We start from the raw sequence: 26,030 nt of genomic DNA on the forward strand, positions 1-26,030 counted from the left end.
ACTACTTGTAACACAATATAAGTAATTAATTAGCTATGGCCCTTGTATATATTACCCTTAAGGATATCCAAATTCAACACTGAATTAAGTATTTTGGATAATGCTATAGGATTTACTGATGGGGTTAATAAATTATGGCATTTTTCCAGCAATTAGCACTAAGGTTTTTCATCTGTTGTAAATATTAACAGTGTGTCCTGGTATTACAGTGACAGCAGTGTGGAATTCATGCAAGAGTGCTTTTCAGTTCAGCACAGCTGCTACTGCTCCAGGGCCAATTCTTAGAGACAGGGCTCTGTAATAAGCTACTCTGGGGGGCAGGACTGGGGAGGAAAGAATTCTCACTCCCCTGGACTCAGAGCAATAGCAGAGCCTCTTCTAAGATGTCACTGCAGCTTCAGAGCTGTAGAAGCCACGCAGCTTGTATTTGCCTAGAGTATTTGCAAAGCCACAGACCTACCGTCCCTCCCCTGTCTTGCTCTTCAAAAAAACATGCATACTGGGGGGCAGAGACCACCGTGGAGCAGAGCATCATGGGAGGAGGCCCCCAAAACCTATTCCTTCTCCCCAATTTCTGCAGTGTAACTGCATCATTTCCATGTATAGACGTGGGGGCAGGATTTGGTACTTAGTGATAAGCTGGTGGAGTTTGTATTTTCATATCCCAGTACAGGTCTCAGCTGCGGGGCTGGAATTAAAAATTAAAATTATTGCTGCGATATTTTTAAAACATAACTGAGGAACACAATTCATCTATCAAAAAAATCTCGCTATTTAAATATAAGGAATCAGATTCATCCCTGTAACTATAGTGCAATCTGTAGGCTAAATTCACAAAAACAAATAAACCAAATACGCCAAAGCATAAAGAATGAAGGATAATGTACACCAAGACTATTAGACTGAAAGAGGGAAACAGCAAAGCAGTAAATATCACTTACATTTGAGTGTGTGCTGTGACCTGTTCTGCATGATTCAGAGAGAAAACTCACTGTTTTTTTAACCTGGAGTTCCCTGCTTCAGAGCATAGACACTGAATTGTGCCATACAAATACACTAACTTTTGAACTGTGCTTACAGTACCACAGCCAGGTGCAAGACAAAACCTGCACATATTTTGGATATTGTGCAGACCCCAATTTGTCCCAGTCTGTTCACATAAATCAACAGCCCTAAAGGTAGGTGATGACAAAATTTTAGAATTATTCTTGTTAATCAAATAATCCCTTCTGTGAGACATTACGTCAAAACAGTTCATAGGTCTGCTGGAGTTTCTGGAGGTCTCTACAATTCCCTTATAACACATATTAGAGAACTTTATCTTGGGAATTAATACTAGGTGTTATTGCTCATACTATAAACCTTATATTTGCTGGGTCTTCTCACTGCTTGAAAAGACAGCTCCATAATAAAACCCAAAAGCTGTAATCAAAGTTATCTGACCATTCCATAATTAAGAGTACAAATTGTTGATTCTTGAGGACTGAATCATTATTGCTCCTTGAGAACGGAAATTACTGGTGCTAACGGCTATAACAAAAATGGAGAGCTTGGGATTTTCTTATAATGCTGCATTCATGAGAAACCATCTTCCACCTGATTTGACTTGAACAATAATTCTTTCACTAGCTCATCATTCGTGCATGGGAAGTAGTGAACCACTTTTGTTTTATGGTTTTCATTTCAAAACCTCCGCTGCTTGTAATGCCTCTTAGCTGTTTGAAAAATAAAATGTCTTTTCCCATGGGTTTTGTCCATCCTATTTGTCAGAGAGAGCAGAAGTTAACATGACTACATTTGCTGAGCTCTGTCTCAGTCTCTCTTTCTGTATCTATTTTGTTGGTGCCAATAGGAACATAAACAGCTCTTTTAGATACAAAGCTAAACGTGTTGGTTTTGGTATGTTACCATTTTTGTTTTGTTTGCTTTTTTAAAGCAACAGAATTGTGGATATTTTAAAAAGGACTTTAAATATGTAAGAACTTCCATGACAATTTTTAGATGTAGTTATAGTGTAAAAAAAAAAAAAAAAAGCGGGGGAGAGGGTTGTCAGGTCCTTATCTGGTGTGAATTGTTGTAAAAGTTGGTATGCTGGTTTACACTGGCCTTCTGTATGTACAAATGTCATCTTGTGCAGCCTACCTGCACCCTGTAAGTATTCTACTTAGCTTATGGCCAAAATAAAATGGATCTATTGTTAGCACTGCAAAGCCAGTAAAGCGATGGGAGAATGAACTGGATTCTATTCCTCCTCCTGGACCATCAGCAATTAGCAAAGCTCTGGTTGCAGAATCTTATTACTGGTGGTGATGATATAAAAGGCAGAAAGAACACAGATCACAAGGTGAGTTTACAGCACCAGAAGTTAGAAAATTAATTAATGCAGTTGCAAGTGGAGGACGTTTAAAATGGAGTCTCTGCACTGTGTTCAGCCAGGATCTTTGGCGACAGAAGCAAGCAGAGACTTTCTAGTGATGCTCTGTCCTTCTGCTCTTGGAGTTCAATGTGTAGAAAAGACCTCTCTAACACCCAGGATCTTATCAGGCACGAGATGGCTGATCTAGCTTGCATTAATGATTCCTGGCGGATGATACAGCAGGCCCGATTCAGTTCATCACAAATCAAGGAACGATGGATTATTGGATGTTTTTCTAAAAGATCTGCTCTGGGAATTATTTTGGGGAAGTTCTATGGCCTGTGTTCCACAGTAGGTCAGACTAGATGATCACAGTGGTCCCTTCTGGCCTTGGAATCAATCTATGGCTCTGAGAGGAGATGTGTTGTAATGATTACATAAGAACGGCCATACTGGGTCAGACCAAAGGTCCATCTAGCGCAGTATCCTGTCTTCCAACAGTGGCCAATGCCAGGTGCCCCAGATGGAATGAACAGAACAGGTAATCATCAAGTGAACCATCTCCTGTCGCCCATTCTCAGCTTCTGGTGAACAGAGGCAAGGGATACCATCCCTGCCCATCCTGGCTAATAGCCATTGATGGACCTATCCGCCATGAACTTATCTAGCCATTCTTTTTGCATCACACCTCCAGTATGTAGGAGATCTCCAATCCCAAAATCCCTTCCTAGAACTGAGCAGCCATACACCGCTGATCCTGGTGTCATCTCTCCTTGTTAACTTATGGTACAGGAATCTGCTGATGCAACAGACTCTGTACTACTATTCCAGCAAAGAGGAGAGCACCAAGGTCTCTAATTTGGTTTTGAGATGGTTGGGTCTTCCTTCCCTTCCTACTAATTGTGGAAGGCTAGATTTCTTTACCTCAACATGCTAGCTTCATCCCTGTCCCTGCATTCTCCCCAGCTGTCATCAGAACCCCACACCTGTTCCTGTTGGGAGGTCAGGGAGGTGATATTCCCAGGGAGCGAATTGTCACATATGACAGTCAGACTGGGAAGAGTCATGGACATTTCCCCAGGGAGCTGGATAGGTTGGGAGTCCAAGGAATTGCTCTGCAGTCACATTGAATGTGTGAGGAGGTAGAGCTCGAGTCTTGCAGTAGCATCTGGGGTTGTTCAGTCTGGAAGCCTCTGACTGAGAGTCTCTGCGTCTCTAAGCGTCTTACATGAAAGAGCTGGAATATAAGGCAGCAAGAGCTGCTAGCACAGAACAAATGTGCATATAGTTATTTCCAAGGGTTACAGTGGGTGGAGTTGCATAGCATTGCAGACCTGGCCTGGACAATAGAGGGAGAGCTCTGCGTCAGCTCTCAGAAGATTGGTTGCTTTTGGGATAGCATTTACATTTCAGCAAATTATTTAAGCCCTAAAATTTTGTTGTGAGTAATCAACTTCTATTGCATGGACTGTCTAGCTTCTTAGATTAGTGTCTATCCCTATAGTTTCTGATCACCTGGCATTTCTGGAGGCCACCTTAAGCCCTGGCTAATTCCTTTATTTCCTTTTAACATTCCCAAAGCCCTACCCTCTTTTTTCTTGTCACTACAACTTTCTTTCATTTTCTCCTAGATACTACAGTTAATAGCCCACTCTAAATTCCAAGAAGGAAAAGGATGTTATGGTGGAATTAAGGCTGTATCAACATAAGGGTAAAAACCATTACAAGGTTGTTGTAATTATCCCAAAACCACGTTCAGGAAATTTAGAGTTAAGGTTACAATTAAAAGGAAGCCAAATGTATTAAGGTATGGAAATGCACAGGTAAAGCATCCAAACAACCTTCTGCCCTGTAATGACACCCAGCAATAAGGATATGCCTTTGATTAAGGCATCATAGTGTTTGTGGTGCCAGGATAAATTAACCTGTTTTTTTTTTTTCATTTTTCCCCTCTTGGTGTGTCTCTTGCTGCGTAGCACCCAGCTGCTGCTACGTTGACCTTATGAGCAAAACTAATTTGGAGTTGGGGATTTTACCATGTAAAAGTTAAAATAGTAAGTCAGGCGAATGACAACTTTTCTATCAGTATTTGCAAGTAGATATGCTCTGCACCCTCCAAAGGGTGAATGCTGTTGTTTTTCCTTTTCTGTATGTTTTACTGATTTCAAGCTTGTCAGTGCTGCTGGAAAACGGTTTTGAATTACATTTAAGCACTGGGGAGAAGCGAAGCTTTCAGTCACATTATTCTGTGGAGAAGCTCTTTTCCAGTCATTGTTGGAGGCAGGCCTGACAGGATTTCAGCTGAGCCCTGTAAAATAGAAAGGTTGACTTTTAGGCTTCTCTTAATTTCTGTGGCGCACTGTCCCTGTCCCCCCCACCCCTCACACTTTTATATATCTTTGAGCTGACTGGAAAATAATTATAATATTCACATGCATATAATTAGCATATCCTAATAAACAATATCCATATTTAAAGAACTTTGCTACAGGCTGCCGTTCCCCCTTTCTGAATATCCGCAGAAGGAATAAATTTTAAAAAGGAGTGTTCATTTTACATTAGAAGAGCAAGATACAGTGGAGACATATCAGTTGGGCAGGAGACAGAAAAATAGAGCTTAAGTGGAACTTAAAGGCAGTCTAGGCCTTGTGCTGGCCTTCTGCACACACGTGAATTTCACCTGAAGGCAGTGGCTGTAGCTGCTGTTACTATAAAGACCTGTGTTGCTTGGTACGTAGATTAAATTGTCGTTGCCCAAACAAAAAGCGTAGATATGATTATAATAAAATGAGGAGTCTGCAATGGAATTTTTCAAAGATAAGAGTTTGTTTAAACATAATGATCTACTTTCATCTAGTCAAACATTGTTACACCCATTTTGTGTTTTTTGGTTGGAATCACTGCAACTAATGCTTCGATGCCCATTAATGACAGGCACTCCCAGTGCTCACTGTGTCTACACTAGCACTTTTCTCGGTAAAACTTATGTTGCTCAGGGGTGTGAAAAAAGCACACCCCTGGCCTAATGCACATTTAATTATTTCACACACAGTGGAACAGCTTTAACAGGAGAGGATGAGTAAGAACCACAGGAGAATATTCCACAGTCTGGAGGTTAGGGCATTCACCTCAGAGGTGGGAGATCAATATTCAATTCCTGACTTTTCATCAGGTAGAGGGGGGAACTGAACTGAAAACTTCCACATCCTGGGTGAGTGCCCTCACCACTGGAGCTAGAGGGGGAATCCTCCTCCTATGGCCATTTTGTGTGGAGTTGGGAGGGCACTGCCACTGTTCTATCAAGAAATAGCTTAGGCACCTGGGAAGAGAGAGTCCCCAGTGGAAATAGTTGCCTCCTTCCAGCGGGGAGTTAAGTGCCTAATTCCCTGATGGGGTGGGGCTTAAGACACAGCCCTTTTGTCAGCATCAGCTACGGGCTAATGTAGGCAGCTCCCTGCCTAGTGTGCTAGCTTTTGTGGACCCCACTCTGAGGTGCTCCATATCAGGCAGGTAGAGGGATTGAACTCATGTCTCCCACATCCCAGGTGAGTGCCCTCACCACTGGGCTAAAGATTATAAGGGTAGCAGCTGCCCCTCGTCAGACATTTTGTGTGGAATTAAATGTGCTCTGAGAACACCTACTGAATTGGGCTCTGCAGGCAAAATGGGCAGGGCAATGCCTACTCTGAGGATCCTGCTGGGTCTTAGGTATGAGATAGGTGCCGAGCTGCTGGTCAGGACTGAGGCAACCATACTCATGCTCAGCCGCTGAAATGTAGGCACCGTGGGGACTTTAACAGCTGAAAATTTAACACTTAGGGACTTTAGGCACTTCCAGGATTAGGTTAGTTGAATGCCAGTAGTGCCTAAATGTTGGATTTAGGTCCTAAAGTGGCAGTTAGGTAGCTAAGTCCCTTTGTGAATCTATCCCCAGGCCAGTGAGAGCTTACCTTCCACAAGAGCAATTCCAAACAAGATTAGTTCTCATCAACCATTTTCAAGCTTACCTAAAAACATCAGCGAGAACATGTCTCAGACTTCTAGGTCACATGGCCTCCTGCACTTATGTCACCCAGCATGCCAGACTTCATCTACACTGCATGCAAAGATGGTTGAAATCAATGTAACTACCCATTAGACACTGAAAGGATATGGAGGTCACAGTCCCTCACAAAGTCCTCTCTTCATTAAACTGGGGCAGAACCACTGCAGGTGTGCAACCAAGTACCTTTCTGTGTTCCTCTATCTATCCAGACTTTGGTGATAGACATCTCCACTCTGGCATGGGGGCTCATTTAGATTACCTTCAAATTCAGGACCCATGATCCCCTCAAGAAGTTCACCCCCATACAAATATCTTAGAACTTGAAGCCATTCACCTGGAGTGCCAACTTTCCTACCTCCACTTTAGGGATCCACAAGATAAAAGTCTGACAGACAACACCACAGCTATGCATTATGACAGCAAGCAAGGGGGGAAGCAATATTATCCCCATTCTGTCAGGATTAGAAACTATGCGGCTGTGGAATTGATTCATTCCAAACCAATTCACAGTGGTGGTTCTGCACCTTCCCAGCCTTCAGAACAACTTGTCAGATCAGTTTAGCATGCAGTTCTCCAACTAAGTGCTACAGAACGTCTTTCACAAGTGGGAATTCACAGAAATAGATTTGTTTGCCGCAGACCAGAACAACAAATATCAGATGCTCTGTTCCAGAGGGGGCTCCAGTCCAGGCTCCCTGACAGATGCCTTTCTGGTCCCCGGGACACCAGGACTGATGTATGCCTTTCCACTGACTTTCATGATAACAAGGACACTGAAGCAACATGCAGGACTGATGATTCTGATAGCCCCAGCATGAGCTAGGCAGTTTGGATACTCAGATCTGATGACCCTTGCAATACAGCCCCCCATCACCCTTTTGGCTGAAGCTGACAAAGTCTCACAGAACGACAGTCAGATCCTACACTCGGACCCAGCTTCATTACAGCTGACAGCCTGGATCTTGGCTGGATGATGCCCACCAAAAGAAGCTGTTCAGCAGAGATTCAGAGCATTCTGCTCCAAAGCAGGTAACCTTCAACCAGAGTTCCTTACAAAGCTAAATGGAAGAAGTTTTCTATTTGGGCATCTCTGCACCAGTTTTCTCCCGTGACATCACCAGTTTCAGCAATATTGGACTATTTGCTAGCCCTGAAACATTCTGGGCTTTCCATCAGCTCCATAAGGATCCATCTAGCATCACCCTCCTATCTAGGAGCATACAGTGGCAAGATTCCTTAAGGTTCTCGTACAAATTTTTGACTTACTTTGGGAGTCCCTTCCTGCTTGGGACCTCGATATATTTTCAGGGTGATGGGTCCCCACTTTGAGCCCTTAGCACCCTAGTCATTGTACCACCCATCAGTGAAGACTGCCTTTCTGGTAGCCATTACATCAGCTCAAAGGGCAGGTGAGATTCAGGCCTTCATGGCAGGTCCTCCTTATAAATAGATTTGGCAGAATTATTATTTTTTTAATATAATTTCAGTGGATATAATTGATGTTTATTTTAAGCCTTTTTTAAGATTTTTATATATTTTTAAATTTTCACAGTTGTGGGAAATTATGGTGGTAGAAGTCAGACATTTATTTAATGACAGACGTTGAGATTTAAAGTTTAATAAACTGTTAAAACACAAGTGGTCAGCATCACCTATAAAAAGCCAATGTATACAAAATATATAATACACAATTAAATATCCTTAAATCAACAAATCATCAACCAATCATACCTACTTTTATTATTCATTTGCTAGTCCATTTTTAATAAGCCTAATTCAGAAATCCAAATCACTAGATTTTCACTCTAAGAAGTTCTTATGAAGAATTTTTCTTACCTTGCCTATTTGTAAATTTTGATTGCTGTCAATGGAAATATTTTTTCATGGATTTGTGTGTGTACAATGAAATTGATGTTTACTGATGTTTATCAATAAAAATCTAACCCTTCCTAGCCCATTTATAACTGTTTCATAAGGACAGAGTCACTCTTAGGCCTCCCCCACACCCCCCTAGTTTCTGCCCGAGGTGTCTCAGTTCCATATCAGTCAATCCATCACCTCCCAATTTTCTTTCCCAAACCTTGTTCAACCCCCGGGGCAGCTAAACTTCAACCACTAGATGCAGTGGGGGCACTTTCTTTTTATGTCAAGACAACAAAATCATATAGGAACATGCTCAGACTGTTCAGGGCTTTTGCTGATAGAATTAAAGAACAACCTCTATCTTCCATATGTCTCAGACAACAATGCCACGTGATGATTGGAGAAGTGTATCAGCTGCCACTGAACATGGTGCGAGGAACGCCAGGACTGGGAGTCCTAGTGCCAGAGGTGAAGAACACGGAGCACACAATCATCACTCCAAGAGCTAGAACCATGCTGGAGAGGATGCTGAAGGATACCATCTGCTGCCAGTACGTCAAAAACCTGAAACGGAAGCTGGACCAGAGCAAGGCCTTTGAGGTGATGTGCAAGTGGGATGCCAGCAACCACTTCCTCCCTGGGTGCAGCTTCACCCAATTTGCTGACTGGAGATTCATCCACAGGCCCCGGCTCAACTGTGTCCCGCTGAACGGAGCCGTCTGCCACGGGAATTGGGACAAGCGATACAGGAAGTGTAGCTATGCCAACGAGATGCTACCCCACGTCCTGTGTAGCTGCAAGCCCTATTCCAGAGCCTAGGAGCTGCGATACAATGCCATCCAAGATCACCTAGTCAGAGCCATCCCACCACCCATGGGAAAGGTGGCTGTGAGCTCCACCATCCCCAGAACGGACAGCCAACTGCGACCGGACATCGTCACCACCAACAAGGAACGGAAGAAGATCATCATGGTGGACGTCACAGTTCCCTTTGAAAACAGGACCCTGGCTTACTATGACACCTGATCTTGAAAGCTGGAGAAATATGCCCCTCTGGCTGCCACCTTGAGAGCTAGGGGCAAGAGATTCAAACTCACGCTCTGATCGTTGACGCCCTGGGCAAATGGGGCCCCAGTAACAAGCGAGTGTTGAGAGAATGTGGAATCAGTCAACACTACACTCGGCTGATGTGGCAACTCATAGTGTCAGGTGCCATCAGGTGGTCAAGGGACATCTACATAGAACACATCACTGGATATCGACAATACCAGGAGAGATGAGCTGGAGTGCTGATGAGAAGGGAAATTGGAAAGTAACTGAAATACTTCTCTGATGGATTATATCTACTAAGGGACAACCTATCCTAAATGCTCAGTTACTGAGGGACAATCTATACTCATTCCTATATTTGCTTTCTACAACTAACTCTCTGTATAACTTTTCATGAGTGATGTACCCGAGTATTCAGATTCTAATTCCTAAACTGTATTGTTAAATTTATTCACCTAAATTTGGTTTATTGCAGATTATCTACTATATGTAGTTTAGGGCTTTTAAACCAGATTTTGTACTTTTGGATAATCTAAACACTACACCCAGATGTACAGACACTCTTTTCTTAACCTGTGTATTATATAATTTTAACATTAGTTTTTTTAAAAAAATTTACATCTGAGCACCTATCTTTTTTCTGGTTTCAGAGTAACAGCCGTGTTAGTCTGTATTCGCAAAAAGAAAAGGAGTACTTGTGGCACCTTAGAGACTAACCAATTTATTTGAGCATAAGCTTTCGTGACCTCACAACACCCCCATGAGATAGGGAAGTGCTCTTATCTCATTTTACAGGTGAGGAACTGCGGGAGAGAGAAACTAAATTACTTGCCTAAGATCATGTAGGAAAAGGTGGAGAAAACCCCCCCTGAATTTTGGTCCCCTTAGCACCAGGGAGCACCTTGATACTGGATCAGCCTCATCTCCTGGTGCTGGTAGTGGCTAATGGTAGCTGCTGAAAAGGAAGGCAATATCTCCTTGAGAAGGCACCTAGTAGTTGTGCCATACTGTTGTTCTTGGCAAGGGATTCTTCTCTAGCTGGTGCAGGCAATGATTGTATGCCCTGAAGCATGAAATTTGATTACTCACTGTTATCTCAGCTTCAATCGCTATTGCACAAATATTTCTGGTAGTGAAATTATTTGGGTGTATTTTAAATCTAACCACAGTATTTGAATAGCTGATAACCTCTTCCAGAAGAGAACTTAATACGTTCACTAAAAACTGAATAAAATAGTTGGTTTTGGGTTTTTTTTTTTAATGTTCTAAAGATTAGTGTCCTTTAATTTCATCAAGTTGTCTTGTTCTGTAACAGAGTGAAAAGGAGGGCTGGTCAGTTTTCAACAGTCCCTTCATAACTCAACTCTCCTCTTTCCCATACTAAACCTTTTGTAGTCTCTCCCTTACATGGATGAAAGCCTTTCCGCTAATGCTCTTTGTTATCCTTTCCTAGGTCTCTTCCATTTCTGCTATAGCTTTCTTAATGTGAGGTGGCTAAAACTAACTTCAGAGGGACTTCCATTGTTTGATTTGCTGTCACCATTCTGTAGGATATTGTGTCCCCAATTATGATCATGCAGCCCGTGTGTATGTGGGTTTTTGTTTGTTTGTCTTAATCTGCTCTTCTGTACTGACTGTCATCTGCCTTTATTCAGATGAGCATAAAAATAATTTCCAGTTAGAACCCCTCTTTCTCCTTGTCACTTATGAAAGGTGAAATTCTCCCACCCTGCCCCCTTCTGCAGCAGCTACAAAGCTCTGGATGTGTGGCAATGTATAGACAGAAGGAAAGTGGCAATTTGACTAAAAGAGCTGATTTAGGTCCTCTAAAGTTTCAAGAAAATCGGCGTCTGGTGCTGTATCTAGGGCGCTAGAAGGTGGGTAAAGACTGGATCCGTGTTTGTAAGGCTTTTATTTTATTTTTTGGTAGTTTTCTTCCCACGACATTTCTATCCAGAGCAGCAGGAAAAACACAGGCTTTCTTTTCTCTAAACAATGTGCTTGGAGCAGGATGGCTGGGGTGGGGGGTCCCCAAGTCATTCGCATGTTAGCGGGGAGCGTAGCTGGGGTCCTACAGCTGTTCTCATTCAGGCTCGCACAATGTTGATTAGCCACGCTGCCGTGCGTGGTCTGCCTCGGTGCGGGGCTCTGCTGGCGGCCTTCCGCTTTACCGCGGAGCTGGGCTCCCCGAGGCAGCTGACGCCCGGCAGCGCCGTGGCCAGGGCGGGCTCCAGGCAGCCGCCTTCCAGGCAGGTGCACGGGGCGGCCGTCAGTCCGTGAGCCCTGAGGGCGTTTCCGCAGCGGCGGCACTTCTGCGGCAGCCTCTCTCTCTCTCTCTTGCGCCGCTGGCGGGGGCGGCAAGTCGGCGCGCTGCTTGGGGCGGCCAAAAGGGTAGAGCCGGCCCCGGCCGGGGCTGTCAGTAACCGCGCAGCCGCGTGCGCTTTCCCGGTATGTGCGTTTCACACCCCCACCCCCCATTGTGCAAACCCCGGTCCGGGCGTTGTTAGGGCCGGTGGCTGTGCAGGGCAGCCTGCAGGCCAACCGCGGAGACCGAGTCGCCACGTGCTGTGAGGGCGGCTGCTGGTTCCTTGGCGGCGGGGGTGGAGCGGGGCTTTTTTCATCGGACTGATGACGGGCATCGAAGTGAGGTTTGGGGAGGAGGGGTTTATTTTATTTTATGATTATTTTTTCACTGAAGTGCCTTTTCCTAAAGGGACATGAGCAAAAACACCCCCGAGCAACGACTCCTCCTCCTCCTAGCGAACTGAAGCGAGCTCGTGGTGTTCGGGTTGTCAGGGAGCCCGTGATGGTTCAAATGTGCACGCAGTATGACAGATGACCTATTGAAATAATTTCAGAGCCGTGCTGTGGTTGCTACGACAACCACTGCTCTCTTGGCTTTCATCTGGCCATGTGACAGTGACTTTGACGTCAGCTGGAGGCAGAGTCTGTGGTTTAGTCCACACAGCCAAAGGCTTGTGAGAATCTAGTGGATGCTGGACTTATCCCCCTTGCTGCTGCTGCTGTTTCCCAGGGGCTGCCAGGGCATGGACTACTAACGCCTTGCATTTCTAAAATCAGGTATTATAATATATATTATTATACAGCACGCTTGTATAATATATTTTTTTTAAAGTGTTGTGGTTGGGGTTTTTTTTTTTGCTGGTTTGTTTTGGCTGCAAGTTTGCCTTGATGAGCAACTACAGACAACTGCAGAGCAGCTTCCAGCTACTAATTCTGTGTGCAGACAGCAAAGCAAAGTTAAATTTGGATTAATGGTCCGTGAAGGGAAAATAAAATATAGTAAGTAGTTCTTGCTTGACACTTTAAACCACTACATAACAATATAGAGGAACATCAGCAAAATATTCCGTGTTGGTTACACAAAAATAATTTTGTTAGGAATTTTGTTGGTTTAGGCATCAGTACAGCTTTGTGTATTGTTGGAACGTTTTAAAATTGCTGTCTTGTTCAGATTAAACTCGAGAATCTATTTTCTTTTTTTAATTCCTGATGTATTTAACAAGCCAACAATAGACATTGATAGGAACATTATGCTACCAGACTCCAAAAGTTCTCTGTTAAATCATCTGTGTTCATGCATGCTCCTAGCACATGCTGCAATCATACAATGTTAAAGCCTTTTATCAGAGCCATGGGGCATATGATAGATTGACTGTATTATGTTTACGGAGGAATAGGTCAACAGCTTCCTGAGAAATAATCTGAAATATGCCAAGATACTAAAATAACTGTAATGTATGCTCCTACCCCTTTTCTCCCCTACACATGAGCTATTCTAACCACTCTTTATCCCACAAAGAGAAACAGAAAAGATTAGCTTAAAAAAAAAAAGAGTTGTAGGATGAACAATGCAGTACTAGTTGAAAAGTAAAATGCTACATTGGCTTTTTTTTTTCCTGAAACTTTTTTTTTTTTTAAATTACGTTTCTTGAAAGGAAGTTGTTACCAAGAGCAGAATTCATCACTTCTTAAAGTTGTAAATCTTTGGCTACATTAGTGTGTGGGTACATTTATATTATTAATTCTAAGAACAGATCACAGATGAAGCAGTGTGTGTTCTTTCCTGGAAAAAATATATTTGATAATTCTAGCATGTCTATGTGCCACCATTTCCCTGTTCCTGAGCTAACAATAAAACCTTTAAACTTTGATCATTTTTTTAAACCTGCCCCTCTGCTGAAGCACTCAAGAGCTGCGCAACAATTTAAAATGCAATGCAGTAAGAAAGATAACTATATAGAAACATATATAGATGCATCCGATGAAGTGAGCTGTAGCTCATGAAAGCTTATGCTCAAATAAATTGGTTGGTCTCTAAGGTGCCACAAGTACTCCTTTTCTTTTTGCGAATACGGACTAACACGGCTGCTACTCTGAAACCTATAAAGAAACAGATACATATTCAAGTATGGTGGCATTAATACTTGTTTTTAAAAGTGAACCAATAGCTATTAAGACTGAAAGAACCTCTGAAAAGAATAGTCTAGAATAAATTTGTTTAAACAGAACGCCAGAAATAAATGCATCTAAAATCTTAAAACAGTTGTACTTGGTATTAAATCTATATTTTGGAGTTTAAATCTTCTGCAAAAATTCTATATTTTTAAACTACATTTAAAAAAAAAAATTCACCTAATGGTAAAGCATCAGATTTTATGTACACTCTACTTTTTTATTTAGGTAAATTTAATTAAGATCTATAATGTTGCAACTACTTTGAAATACTATATGGTTAATATATTCTTATTAACGTCATGATCATTTAAAATCTTACATGAAAGTTTGTTCGTCCTTGGAGTGGAGACTTTCTAATACCACTCTTATTCACACTGCATAGTTACTCTGCCTGTTGTCCTGTTGCATTAGATTGTGCACCCCATACACAGGTGAGCCATTTGGACTACTATTATGAGTAATTGCTCACCATATATCCATGTATGAAGAGAGATTACAGAAATCTGGCTCACTGAAATCAAGGAGTTTTATTCATTGAGTAAGGTACTACACAACAAGTAGTGGCAGAATCTAGCCCTAAATGTTTAATAAAAGGCATATATGTTGACTCATTTATAGTGACGAGGTCAGAATCTGAAAGCAATTATATACACCAGTCAGTTACTTACTTGCATTGAGTAGGACAACAAATTATTTGTATTCACATTTTCAGGATCCGTCCCATGTATGTAAACCATTATCTACCAAGCTTTGTGTATTGTTTCACTAGTGCCATACCATGAATGCAGAAGCACAATCACATTAATTTATAGCATGAATAAAATTTCCCATAATTATATTGTGCTTAATATCATTATAAATGCCTGCTTAGTGGGAAATAATTCATATGGTGGTTGCCACATGAATTATTCATGGGTCTATTTTAAAATAATTTTAATTAACGGCACATCAATTCCATCTTTTAAAGATATGTTTTACTTTAGCAATAATAACCAAGTCTTAATAAAAGGATTAGATTGATCTGTGGAAGGAAGACGAACAGTTCCCCATTTGACCAAAATGGTTCTAGCAATATTATTACAGAAGGTGTGAAGTACGAGAGTATTGATTAAACTGAGTGAACCAAGTGTTGTCCAACTCTGCAAGGCGATGAGAGCTATTGTCTCTCATCGACTTCAGTGGGATCTAAAGACACTCAGTCCCTCTCAACATTGGGTCCTATATGAATATCAGAAGAATGCCTTGTTTTTATCTACTATTAAGAATCCAACAGTGAGGAAGTTGGTTGTTTGATAGACCAACCTTGAGTTCAGAATGCAGAAACTGTGGGAAATGCACACATCCTTGCTTCATGTGAAATGAGGAAGATGGCTAGTGATAAAGGTCCCTAATGCTATGCACAGCTCCCAGGGACAGAGTATTTTAAATCTGGTTAATCCTGTATGTTATGAAGCATTTTTCTGACTAACACTTGATTTATCTTCTGTGTTTGTGACGTTAACAAGATGGCATAATTTAGAATTTGATTTCTCAATCTATGTGATGATCTCATGCACCATACCGACAGGGGGGAAAAAAATTCAGGCTTCCCCTTCCTGTATAGGATCGTGGTTGAGAACCCACAATTTAGATCACTTCTCCGTGTTCTGTCCTTTGCACACATCAGGAGACTATCCGTTTGTACAGTCTTGTCTCTTTATCCATAAAGAAGAGTGAACTGGTTGGTAATTACTGTAGAATCAGAGTACTTCACCTTAAGGGAGATCTTGGCTAAAAATGGAATATAAAGCTCATTGCAAAACAGGATTCAACTTGTAAAATTAAAAACCATGCTCAAATTGTTGATACATTACTCTAGAAATAACTTTATTGTTTTAGTGACTGTACCTTGATCTGTGTGAGTTGATGGACAATGACAATCTAAAAATAGGCTAGAAAGATAAGTCAATTCTTGCTGATACAATCTAAGCCACCTTTTTAATAAAAGCTTTCTACTTGCAATACTCTGAATCTTCTTATATGGATTTGAAAACCTGTCAAGAGTGCCAATTCTGCTGGCATTTTAAGGGCCCAATGTTCCACTCTGTTACACCACCATAAAACCAGTGTAACTGTGTTGTAGTCAGTGGAATCACACCACGGGAAAACCAGTAAAGCACCAGGCCCTTAAATCACATTTTTTGCAGAAGTTAGTTTCAACCCTGTTAAAAGTAACTAAATCGTGATAGGTTTCAGAGTAACAGCCGTGTTAGTCTGTATTCGCAAAAAGAAAAGGAGTACTTGTGGCACCTTAGAGACTAACCAATTTATTTGAGCATAAGCTTTCGTGAGCTACAGCTCACTTCATTGGATGCATACTGTGCGTAAATCGTGATAATATCTCTCACCCACATTAGCAACAAACAGTTAAAGTGACAACTGAGTAACAATGGAGATTTAAGTGAGCTGTAGCTCACAAAAGCTTATGCTCAAATAAATTTGTTAGTCTCTAAGGTGCCACAAGTACTCCTTTTCTTTTTAGTGGAGATTTAGCCTTTTAATCAACAGTTGCTTTTTTAACTAAACCCAGATGCCATTCATATGATATTGGGAAGGCAAAGTAACTGATTACTCCATGATTTGTACCAAGTTCAAGTACAAAAGCCAAACTCTGGAATGTTTTTGGTATTCACATTTCAAAAGGAACCATTTGCAGCAAGCTGAAATCTGTGCAGACAACTGTAGTCAGATAACAGTTAAAAATAGTGTGTTTTGGCTCTACTCCTACTGCCGTTAAATTTAAATTCTTAAATAGCAGGGAGTAAGAGTTGAGGTTTGAGAAACAGTAATTTTGTGATTATTTTACAAGGATCGAATTGTTCTGTCATCAAATTTGCATTTCAGTCAGCATTACAGTATGAAAATATAATTAGAAACTGCAGCTCAAATCACTGAATGCAACATTTTCCCAAAGGGAGCACAGAAAAGAAGCTGCTCTTGTTAAAATTGGAGCTGATGGTGAAATCCTATATTTGGAAAATATGAACATATAGTTGTAGAGTTCCTTTCATTTCTGTGGTCTCAACTCTCCTTTTGACTTTCTGCTGAACTTCATTTTTTGGTGAGATTCACTTCCACAAAAACATTTAGTCATTTAAAGCAAAAGTGCCCAGTACCTGTTCTGTAGGATTTCAGCCTGACACAGCTATGAGTTACTGAATATTTTTCAACCACAAAATGACATTGAGATAACGTTACGAATCTGACTTACACCCAGAAAAGCCAGGAAGCTTGTCACTTGGACTGAAACGTTGCCTTTAATCTGCCCCAGCGGCAATGCCATAAACTGACACCCAATGTCAGGAATCCCCAGCAACATCTGGTCTCAGTGGGATGAGTAAAGGATGGAGTTCAAGGTTTTACTCAGTAGTTGTTTGCTTCTGGAAGTTTAAGACTTAGTAGTATGTGTTCACAATGTAATTGCGTGAGTCTCACTGATTTCAATCCCTGAAGTTATTGAAACTTCTTGTTGTTTTTAAGATTGCGCTGGTATTGACTGGAAATACTAGAAAAGTATTAACTGGAAAAACGTGCATCTTTGAAATACTAAAGGTTCAGGGTATCTTTAGATCTGGATTCATGTTGACAGATACCCTCTGAGTTTACTCAGCTCATCCCTTTGGAGTGTGCTTCAAGGAACAAATCCTGCCCACCACTTTAGGTATACGGCAGAACCAGAGCAGTCTCTCTCTCTAGAGGATGGGGTCCAGGAAATGGGGAACACATTCAGTGCACAGACACTCTGCACACACCACTCACTGGTTCGTCACAGAAACTCCCTGTCCTCCACCAGAGGGAGCTTTAAAAATGGGGCACAGGTGGGACAGAAGAATAGAAAATGTTCCTGTGGATCTGTGACAGTGCAGATAATGGGCAAACTTGCTATATTTGCCTGTGTTGAGCCCAGTTACTGGTGACACTACTGCAGCTATAGAGTGTTCTGAGGAATAGGATTCTGCTCCTGTGACAGCCCTGGGACACCTTTCCACCATGACTGTCCATATACTTCTGCTTGGCACAGGGGAGAGAATTTGCATCATGGTTACTATTTAGAGAAGTGCACGTACCATTATCTGGATCTATTTCATTATATTTAATAAGTAATCACAGCATACACCACAGTGTGTACTGGGAAAGAGTTTTCATTACAGGTAAATGACCCTTCCCGCTGTCAAGGCTTCATGGTAGTGGTGCACAGAGGGGACTGGGAATGCATGCAGGTTGCACAGCCCCTTTTTGTCTACTCTGTTAGTCTGGCATAGACGGGAACGCGCATTGGGCCTGAATTTATGCGGATTTGGATAGGGGATGCAGCAGGAGCAGCTGTCTCTATTCCAGCCCATGGAGAAGTTCACTTTGAATATGCATGGAATTATAGGGGTGCCAATTTTAATTGGCTGTATTCCTGGAGGTTTTATCACATGACATCTTTGATTCCTGGAGACTCCAGGACAATCCTGGAGGGTTGGCAACGGTAAACCAGATTCAGTCTGTGGTTAAAAACCTTTGACACAGTCATTAGGCCTACTTGGTATGTGCTTTTAAATGTCCGTAACTGCTGTTCAGTTTTTTTAAATCACAGCATAGTTACACTGGGTAAAATTTTAGTGGGCCTTAGGCACTTTTGAAAACTGTATCTGCTGTGTTTACTAGGGTGTGCTGTGGGCCTGCTGAACCCCATGTAGAGAACAAAACTGTTTGAAAAATACAGGAAAACAAAAGGCTTCTGAAATTAGTAAACGTTTGTAACTTTTGCTGTCCTTTAAAAATAGGTTAAAAAATTGGTTTGTCTTTTGGAAGATACGTAACATAGAAATGCTAGAAGTTTTCCTGGGGCTGAAGAAAAACACAAGCAGGTGCTGCTGAAGAATCAAGAGTTTGTTCTTAAGGGCTTCAAGGTGGCTCTCATAAAAGAGTAGAGTTTGAAAAAACACAAGATTAAGTATCCATGAGCTTTTGTTAGACAAGCATATAAGATAATTTAAGTGCTAGCACTTGCGTTCCAAAGAATTTTAAAGCAGAAACATTTCAAAATAAATCCCGGCTAGATTCTTCATTCATAGGGTTCCCTCAACCAATGAAGGCAGTAGAATGAAGCAGCTTTTCCTAGTTAATTGAGAGCTCATTTGTAACTCTTCCAAAGTTGCTAAAACACAGTGGGCAGGTCTCACTTGAAGTGTCTAACTTAAAGGCACACTCGTAGTCATTTGAACTGTGACACAATCCTGAAAATGTTTCATTCCAAAATATTCTGTTTGAGTTTATGTTGTATGAATATTCCTGATGGCCAACTCCAAGATGGGGGGTGCCGCGGGAGGGGAATGAACTTGAAGCTGTTTATTTCTACAACTCATTTATGCCTGTTTTCACAGCATTATTCTTTTGTGTAGAATGGTAGCACGATTGAAGAATTCTCTCTAGCTTTGCCATATTAGTAAGCACAGGTCCAATTAAAGCAATTATAATTCAGCAGAGATGTCTGCAGTCTTCTGTATATGTCTGTCAAGTTTTCTAATCACAACTGTTTTATGTGTGCGTTTATATATAAACCCACATGGACCCTGCTAATGTATTGACAGTTAAGGGTTCAGTTGCATCCTCGTAGAACTTTCCCATGTGTATCTGGGCTGTGGTGCATGAGAGCAGAGTATGAAATTGTAGCTGGCTTGGAATGAATCTTGAAACCCGTCTTTGGTCTACTCCTTGCTTGTGTGTCATCATGTAGGTCTGATCTTAAGAGGTGCTGAGAACCCTCAATGCCCACTGACCTCAGCCAAGTGCTAAGAATGTCACAATATTATAAAAACTTGCTGTTTCATTCTGGTATGCTGGAGGGCTTTCATATCTGAAAATCCAAAATATGTGGCAGAGTGAGTAGTGTTTCTTAGCACACTGTATGTTCCATCCCCTCTAATTCTGACATATTTGATAGGATTGTTCAATTCTTGGATTATTCAATAATTGACCTGAGTAGCAAATCATTCAGCAGAAAGTCCTTGCAGCAGACAGTGTCAAAAGCTGATTATCCACCAGGAGCCCCCAAGTCTTTTTCAGAGTCTCTGCTTCCTAGAATAGAGTCCTCTGTACTGCAAGTCTGGCCTACGTTGTTTGTTCCTGATGTGTATATTTATAGTTAGCTGTATTAAAACACATTTGCTTGTTCCCAGTTTACCAAATGATTCAGATAGCTCTGTGTCAGTGACCTGTCCCCTTCATTATTTACCACTCCCCCAATTTTTATGTCATCTACAAACTTTATTAGTGATTTTGTTTTCTGCCAGGTCATTGATAAAAAATGTTCCATAGTGCATGGCCAAGAATTGATCCTGGCAGGATCCCACTAGATACACACCTACTTGAAGATGATTCCCTGTTTACAGTAATGTTTTAAGACCAATGACTGCGAGTTGGCCTGTAGTGGTGTTGTCCACCTCTAATCATGCCCATATAATGTATGTGAATGTTTGAGCAAACCATGTTAATTAAAAAACAAAGTTATTTTTAAAGGACGGTGATAGAAGAGTTGCTGATGTGTGTGGCTGTTTGCTCAGCATTTGGTCAGCCCTTCATTAAACACTGGAGTCTTTGTGGGAAAACTCTGCTTTACATTATTCTAAAGATCTCACTGAAAAGCAAATTTTAGTGTGTAATTAATTGTCACATTACAGCTTCAAACATGCCAGGTACATAAGGTAAAATGCACATTGTTCTTGGTACACTTTTCAGCACAATGGTCCATTGTGATTTCAGTAGAAACTTTGCAAACTTGAGCAGTGTGCTGGTTCCACAGTCGCTGGAGAGGAGGAGCAGCAGCAAAATAGTAAAAGATTTATTGTTAACATTGTAAAGGGTTACAGCATTTTCCAGATTGGCATTTATTCCTTTTGTTCACTTAGTTCTCCTGTGCTTTTACAGTATTTTTCCAATTACTCATTTCTTGCCCGGAATAACATTTTTAACAGAAGGAATTGCTTGAACTTGAAGAAGAGGGGAACACATAGCCAAATTGGACAGCTGTATGTCTGGTGTGTCAGTGTAAGGGCACATTCTGCACTAAAATTCTGTCATTTGTTTAATTAGAGATGATAAAACTGCCCATTCTCAGTATTTGGGTGATATAATAACTTTCATATCCCCAGAATTAGCTTGATAGTTCATAGAATATCAGGGTTGGAAGGGACCTCAGGAGGTCATCTAGTCCAACCCCCTGCTCAAAGCAGGACCAATCCCCAACTAAATCATCCCAGCCAGGGCTTTGTCAAGCCTGACCTTAAAAATATCTAAGGAAGGAGATTGCACCACCTCCCTAGGTAACACATTCCAGTGTTTCACCACCCTCCTAGTGAAAAAGTTTTTCCTAATATCCAACCTAAACCTCCCCCACTGCAACTTGAGACCATTCCTCCTTGTTCTGTCATCTGCTACCACTGAGAACAGTCTAGATCCATCCTCTTTGGAACCCCCTTTCAGGTAGTTGAAAGCAGCTATCAAATCCCCCCTCATTCTTCTCTTCCGCAGACTAAACAATCCCAGTTCCCTCAGCCTCTCCTCATAAGTCATGTGTTCCAGTCCCCTAATAATTTTTGTTGCCCTCCGCTGGACGTTTTCCAATTTTTCCACATCCTTCTTGTAGTGTGGGGCCCAAAACTGGACACAGTACTCCAGATGAGGCCTCACCAATGTCGAATAGAGGGGAACGATCACGTCCCTCGATCTGCTGGCAATGCCCCTACATATGCATCCCAAAATGCCATTGGCCTTCTTGGCAACAAGGGCACACTGTTGACTTATATCCAGCTTCTCATTCACTGTAACCCCAGGTCCTTTTCTGCAGAACTGCTGCCGAGCCATTCGGTCCCTAGTCTGTAGCAGTGCATGGGATTCTTCCGTCTTAAGTGCAGGACTCTGCACTTGTCCTTGTTGAACCTCATCAGATTTCTTTTGGCCCAATCCTCTAACTTGTCTAGGGCCCTCTGTATCCTATCCTTGCCCTCCAGCGTATCTACCTCTCCTCCCAGTTTAGTGTCATCTGCAAACTTGCTGAGGGTGCAATCCACACCATCCTCCAGATCATTTATGAAGATATTGAAAAAAACCGGCCTGAGGACCGACCCTTGGGGCACTCCACTTGATACCGGCTGCCAACTAGACATGGAGCCATTGATCGCTACCCCTTAAGCCTGACAATCTAGCCAGCTTTCTATCCACCTTATAGTCCATTCATCCAGCCTATACTTCTTTAACTTGCTGGCAAGAATACTGTGGGAGACAGTGTCAAAAGCTTTGCTCATTCCCCGAGTCTACAGTTGGGTTTCCATGGCTATATTGATATTTTGCATGCACAGCTACAATTGCTCTAACTCCATAAAATGATGTAATATAGATGTAAGTAACTTTTTAAGAAATTGAACCTTTAACATGTGTGAATGGCTTCTAGCTACAAAAAAGATGTGTTTACTGTACATAGTGCGAGGCTTTGCTGCAGGATCATGTATATCTCCTGTAGGGCACCTTTGTGTTTGCAGTTGACTAGAATCATTGCTTCTTGATGGCATGCAACAATTAGGGACAGAAAGGGTTTTTTGTATGGAGAAATAATGGCAAAGAAACATAACCGTGGAGCCAGGCAGACAGCCCTTGCTGAGTTAATTTTACTGAACCCTATCTTCAGTTCTCACTGTATCTCCTTTATACCTCTTAAAGCTGACCCAAGAGGACAGCTGGGATTTACCATTATAAAGGAAAAGGGCCAGATGGCATAGAGCCAGTGTATGCCACCCATCCATTAGCCCCTAGAGTGGGTGTGTGTGTCATGGATAGGAGGAGACATAGCCATATTTGCTAGCCATCTATACTGGAGGGAGGCCAAGGAAATGCAGAGATGATCCAAAGATGAAAAAACTAATACCATAGCAATGGCTTCCCATCCTCATGTATAAAGGATCTCCCTTTGTTACTTCCTTGCTGTCATGGAAGTGTTGATTCACTTATCACTTAGGGTATGTCTACCCCACAGTGTTACTACAGCAGGTGTAGACACACCTGAGCTAGCTTTGATCTAGCTAGCTCAAATAACAATAGCAGTCAAGCCACAGGCTAGCCACTCCAGTGCATACCCAGGACCCTGAGTGGACTTGTATAGCCCATGCTGCAGCAGCTTCACTGCTATTGTTGTTCAAGCTAGCCTGATCAAAGCTCAGGTGTTTACAGTACCACACAGTCACACCTCAGTCTGCAGCATAGATGTACCCTTGGATTAAAAACAACAACAGATTCCTGCTGAATGTGATGCTTTGGTAGATTAGACAGGTCACCCCATCACCATCACTCACCCTGCCATGTGCCACTGTGGAATCACCCATACTACTGGCAAACCAAGCCCAGGTTTGGGCTCAGATTGACTGCAGCTGACAAAAAGAGGTATAACTGACACCCCTGTGTAACAGCATGGCCCCCTGCCCTGGAGGGGAGGATTCACTGAATGGAAGGACAGGGAGTGGCACCCCAGCCTACTCTCCCTCAATGCTTCTGTCAGAGAGATTCTTGATGAAGGCTCTGTGAGGACCTCTGCCATTAGAGGCTGATGTGATGATGTGTTGAATCTGAACATCCCTGAGCCATGCCTCTTTCCTGGCCAGCACCAGCCAGGGTTGGCTTTTCAGGCCCCAAGGCATTCCCTCCTCCCAGAAGAGAAGAAATTGTGGCCATTTTCCCCCTCCTCAATTTCCACCCTTTTCATGTGTTTTGCTTCTTGGTTTTTCTGTTTTTCTCTTTCTAAAGGGGAGAAGGGAATTTAGCCCTAGGATTTTTTCAGTCCTGATTGCTGGTAACTTCAGAGTACTCCAAAACGCCACCACCAGTACCACCACTATTCACAACAGGAACAGAATATGAGCTCTTCTTGAAAATCATGCCAGCTAAAGTGACTTTAGGCATCAAAAGTAATAATATGATGCCATTTCCACACTGATATAGAGTTAAAATAGGGGAGGATAAAGCTTCATCACCAAAGTCATGATCCTCTAGATCTTGGGTTTGATAATATGGGCCTCTGCTTGTTTGTCCACTTGAAAGACTACCTGACTGCTCCTAAGACTATTCTCCTCAGACTCGAGGGCCTCTCTTCCAGCAAAATGGGAAACCTCAGAGAAACTACAAGTCTTTCTGAAACTCAGCAGTCAGGTGGGTCCAATCCCTTACGGTGGCTACTGTGCAGCAAATCTGCCACTTCCTCCTACATGAGTATAGATAGCCAAGACAAGCCTGAAAGAGAGGCAGTTCAAGTCACCAGAAATACAGTGATGAACCTTTTAAAATGTGGACTCTCACTTAAAACCTTTTAAGTGAAAGATGTGATGAATATGACATGATTAGGAAAAATAGCAACAAACCACGGAATGACTAAACACAGATATTTCAGGATAGTTATTCTGTAAATGAGTTGGCTCTCTTATTATCGTTTATAATTTGTATTATCATAGCATCTAGGAGCCCTATCCTAGTCATAGACCAGGACCTCCTTGTGGTAGGCACTGTACAAACACAGAACAAAAAGATGAAAGCTTACACTTGAAGTATAAGACAAGAGACATCAGATGGATAAAGACAAATGGGGGAATTCAAGGAAACAATGAGACAATATTGGTCAGCATGATAGACAGTGGTCTCAGCAGATATATTAGTAGAGGGATAGTATCATGTATGCCATTGACCTAAGCTTGTGCAGAATGGGTTTATCCACTTTGATGATGGTTTGATATACAGGTTTCACTCAGTTTTAGGGTTTTCTTGTTTATCGGGTATCCATTTTAATAGCTTATAAATATGTGAAAACGTGCAGACGTGTACAAAACTCTCATTTTATTTTATTTTATTTTATTTTGTAATCTCTCTAGAATGAGTATGTGGCTTTTGTCCATATTAATCATCTCAATTATAGATTGACATGACAACAATTCTTAAGAAAAAGGTATAAGAGAGAGGACACACGTTTTGACATCTTCCTGCTATGGGTCAACAGGTCTGTACTGTATCACATGAAAAATTGGCTTAATGTCAGACAACAGCTTGACACCGTGCAGTACATGATAATGGCTGTGTCTTCGCAATGCTTTACAGTGTTTGTATTTCAGTCCAGGGAGGGATGCTATGAGGTAATGTCAAGATGCTCTCTTATGGCATTGACTGAGGAAAAAGAAAAGAGTTCTGGCTGCAGTTTACACTCATTGCTCCTGGTTTATTGAACTCAACCGTTATGTTTTCAGTATTGGGATTTAACTTAAATTGAACGTAGCTCTAAGGAGAATCTTGTGTGGGGAGCACTTACTTATTGCTGTTCCTTGCAGAACTCTTTTTAAGACTGCTTGATTCCATTATTATGTTCCACATTTGACATGGAACTGAGATGGGCCATTTTTTCCTTCCCTCAAATTTCCCAGTAAAATCAACCTTCCTTCAGTGACGTGCCCCTCCCATCCTAAAGGTGTGGCAGCCTCCCTTACGGCGGGCATGTCATTAATCCTACAAGTCACAATACTGGCCTGATTTTAGGCTTTGTTGCAGACTGGAAACTTGGATCAGAGTCATTAAAAGGTTTGTTAAGGTGCATGAAGAGGGTGCATTCAGGAGAGGTAGTGTGGGTTGGTGGCTAGGATGTTAGACTAGGTGTCTTCAGGTTTGGGTTCAAGTCCCAGCTCTTACCCTGACTTGCTTTTTGATCTTAGGCCAGTGAATTAACCTCTATAGCAGGCGTGGCCAACCTGTGGCTCCGGAACCACATGCGGCTCTTCAGAAGTTTAATATGCGGCTCCTTGTATAGGCACCAACTCCAGGGCTGGACCTACAGGCGCCAACTTTCCAATGTGCCGGGGGGCGGGCAGCTCACTGCTCAACTCCTGGCTCTGCCACAGGCCCTGCCCTCACTCCACCCCTTCCTGCCCCCTCCCCCTCCCCTGCAGTGCCCTCGCTCCTCCCCTTCCCCCCCCCCCCATCCTCCTGCACACCACAAAACAACTGATCGGGAGGTGGAGGAGGGAGCAGGAGGCACTGATCAGCGGGGCTGCTAGTGGGTGGGAGGTGTGTAGGGGGGGTGGGCTTTGATGGCGGGGCTGCTGACGTATTACTGTGGATCTTTGGCAATGTACATTGGCAAATTGTGGCTTCTCAGACTCAGGTTGGCCACCTCTGCTCTGTAGCCTT

At 42.2% G+C, this 26,030-nt stretch overlaps 1 protein-coding gene across 5 annotated transcripts in view; it reads left to right on the plus strand.

Moving 5' to 3' along the window:
* The window catches only part of NCALD (neurocalcin delta), a 145,514-nt gene that overhangs the window by 50,747 nt on the left and 68,737 nt on the right, over positions 1-26,030 (plus strand). The window contains exon 1 of one of the 5 annotated variants that reach the window (XM_074944012.1): positions 11,055-11,191. The exons of 1 other annotated variant lie outside the window; for it this stretch is intronic. The gene's annotated coding sequence lies outside the window, so the exon portion shown is untranslated. Of the gene's footprint in view, positions 1-11,054; positions 11,192-11,474; positions 11,763-12,019; positions 12,396-26,030 lie in introns of those variants that run through there. 3 more of the 5 variants (XM_074944014.1, XM_074944011.1, XM_074944010.1) reach the window with 3 other exon arrangements.

This window comes from Natator depressus, chromosome 2 (assembly GCF_965152275.1).
Source record: "Natator depressus isolate rNatDep1 chromosome 2, rNatDep2.hap1, whole genome shotgun sequence".
Taxonomy (NCBI): Eukaryota; Metazoa; Chordata; order Testudines; family Cheloniidae; genus Natator; species Natator depressus.